At 38.9% G+C, this 3,251-nt stretch overlaps 1 long non-coding RNA gene across 1 annotated transcript in view; it reads right to left on the reverse strand.

Annotated features, from left to right (window-relative positions):
* Window positions 1–3,251, reverse strand: part of LOC107183369 — a 38,526-nt gene that overhangs the window by 28,049 nt on the left and 7,226 nt on the right. Inside the window, exon 2 of the long non-coding RNA XR_001514155.1 lies at window positions 1,635–1,718. This is a non-coding gene — a long non-coding RNA (uncharacterized LOC107183369). The remainder of the gene's footprint in view (window positions 1–1,634; window positions 1,719–3,251) is intronic.

Genomic DNA, 3,251 nt, shown 5'->3' on the forward strand with positions numbered 1-3,251 from the left:
ATTCTCCGATCATGGCTGGGGGGCAGCCCCCCAGCTCTTAGCTCCCCCCTGGGTTTCTGATCACTGTCAGTGGCAGGGGGCTTCTTCCTGCTTTCCCTTTCACCACCCTGCATTGTGCCTACATATGCAAATTAACCGCCATCTTGTTGGCAGTTAACTGCCATTCTTAGTTGGCAGTTAACTGCCAATCTTAGTTGGCAGATAATTTGCATATAGCCCTAATTAGCCAATGAAAAGGGTATTGGTCGTACGCCAATTACCATTTTTGTCTTTTATTAGATAGGATGGGGTTGGGGGTCTTGGAATTATAGTTCTATGACTTCTCCCAATTTCTTTTCTACCTACTCTTTAAAAACAAAGTCAGTATCAGGATCATATAGTAATAACACTGTGAAAAATCAATCTTAACATATATTCATTTTAAGATATTTTAATTAGATCAACTAGACTAGTAAATTGTTTCAAATTTCACATAATGGCAAGATTTCCATCATTGACATCATATATACTAGATCGGTGATTTTCAACCAGTGTGCGTGGCAGGCACACTGGTGTGCTACAAGAATTTTAAAACATGCAATTCCTGACTATTTAGTCAGGGACACTGACCTCTTTTCCTATAGATTGTCAAATAAAAAAATGACAACAGTCAACACAACAATAGCCATCTGGTGTGAATGAATCAAAATTATACCTGTTTTGTCAGATGGACAAAAAATATATTTTTTGGTGTGCCGCAGAATTTTAGTAATTAGTTTACAGGTGCCATGAGATGGAAAAAGTTGAAAATCACTGCACTAGATGATTAACTACTTTACTAAGTTTTCTGCATTTTGTAGCTCTTGTGCATATTTACATACCCAAATCCTTGCTGTAGCAAAACTCCTTGTAAATGAGAAAGGAAATAATGATATTTACTTCACCTGGGAGTCTGACCTTAACAACTTGAAGTTTGAGTAAACCTAATATGGTATAAAATAAAATCTTTTAATAAGGTAAAAAAAAAACACTATCCAAAATATGCATAAATGGAGAATCAAAGAATATTAACGTTGACTGATATTTAAACATTATATAATTCAGGGGGTCATCATTTCCTTGGAATCATAATTAAGAACCTGATGAAAGCTATGGATCTTTCCTCAACAAAAATGTATATAATTTTGTTTATAATTTCCATGTCCTTGAACCCTTTGATGCCCATTGCCGGACTCCAAATTAAGCATCAGATATAATTTATCCCCTTTCTTTTATGGTTGATGGAACTGAGAATCATGGTGGCTATGCAACGTGCCCATAGCCACCATGTGAGGTAGGGTGGAGAGTTCACTCTAATTGCAAAGTGATTTTTACTACCACTTGGTTATCAAACTTCTAAACAAGAGCTCACTTAACTTAGATGATTAATGTGAGAGGCCCCATTGGCTTAAATGTCTCTCCCTGCCGAGCCTCTCACAGTGCCTTCAATTCTCACACGTGAGGTCTTCTGGTAGCATATTTGTGTTAACGTGAACAAAACATGAAGCACTGTCCTCCATTCAAATGCCAGGAGAAGGCCAACTAGAGGATGATATGGGTCACTAGCCCAGATTCTTTCTCTGGGAATTCTCCTTTGGGACTCTGGGTCTCCTTACCTGTCGTTGACCTTGATGCCTTCATGTCTCTGCCTACTTTTCCCACATCTGCTCAGTGGAACAAGGAGGTGGAATTAGAGAGATCTGGTGTTTTAAAAAAAGGGAGCGGGGGAGATGGGGCAGAAAACTCTCCTTAGCAAGATTAAAGTTAAGCAAAGGCAGCATTTTCAGAAATTCATCTGGTTCAAATATTTTTGCAGCTAGAAGTCAGAGTTCTGGAAATGTTTTATATTGTAATACTAGGCAACCATATTCTCAGCATTGTTGGAATGTATTTAGAAGTCTCCAGTTTAAGTCTCATGCAATTAACTTGGAGAAACTTGCACATGTTGGCTAAGGGCTGTGTGTAAGGCCAAGAAGGAAGCTTAGACTGATATTCCAGGAAAAATGGGATTTCCTTTTGAACATACTTGCCTTCAAACAAACCAGAAATTGTAATACAGAAATATGTTAAATATAATTAAATACAAGTGCTTTTTGTGATTGCTTGAACAAAAAACTGTATTTGTCTGCATGACTTTCTTTTGAAATATAATTTATTCTAATGATAAAGATGACACCTATTATAGAAAATCTGGAAAACAAGAAAAAAAATTGCAATTTCACTAAGCAGCGATAAAAACCACTGACAATTTGATGCATGTATTTTCAGGTTTTTTTTCAATGAATTTACATTTAAACACACACATATACATACAAATCCCAATGCATGTATCTATTTCCATCAGAAGCTAAAGAAAATGATGGTGAAGTAATTTTTCCCCACCAAATATCTTTCTGTGTGGATCTCTATTTCTTTAGAACAATTCTCAGGGTAAACATTTCTTTAGGATTTTCCTGCTTCCTATTAAATACTCTACACAGAGTTGTACCAACACATTCTGCTGTAATGCCTGGGAGTGCCCCTTTTCCTTATTCTTCTATTAATATTCTATGTTTAAATTTTTTTTCTTTTCATTGTATCTATACTGGATGATGGATGCTAACTAATCTTTTTGCAATCATCATTTCACAATCTATAATAATAAAAATGTAATATGCTAAGCTGGTCACCTGAAATTTAAATAGAGATGTATGTCAATTATATTTCAATATAACCAGGAAAAATAAAGCTTAGTAGCTATATAAAGAAATTCATGCCCTGACTGGTTTAGCTCAGTGGATAGAGCATCGGCCTGCGGACTGAAGGGTCCCAGGTTCGATTCCAGTCAAGGGCATGTACCGTAGCCAGGGTGGCAGGCTGAGGCAGAGGCAGCTGCCATGGTGGCAGGGACCAAGCCCCTTGCACAAATTTTGTGCATCAGGCCTCTACTCTCTCTATATAAAACCCTAATATGAAAATGGACCGAACAGCAGAACCAAACAACTGAACAACCGGTCACTATGACATTGCTGACCACCAGGGGGCGTGCACAGAACATGATGGGCATTGGCAGCAGGGGCAGAGCGCAGAACATGGCAGGCATTGGCCATGAGGGGATGTGGAGCAGGTGAGCAGGGGCACCAGACCAAGGCGGGGTGGGGGGCCTGTCACTGTCATCAGGGCGAGCCTCTGGTATCACTGAAAATTCTTTGCTCCTGTGCACAGCAGTCCTGCCTGGCGCGCTCCCCTCCTCT

Source organism: Myotis davidii, unplaced genomic scaffold (assembly GCF_000327345.1).
Source record: "Myotis davidii unplaced genomic scaffold, ASM32734v1 scaffold71, whole genome shotgun sequence".
Classification (NCBI taxonomy): domain Eukaryota; kingdom Metazoa; phylum Chordata; class Mammalia; order Chiroptera; family Vespertilionidae; genus Myotis; species Myotis davidii.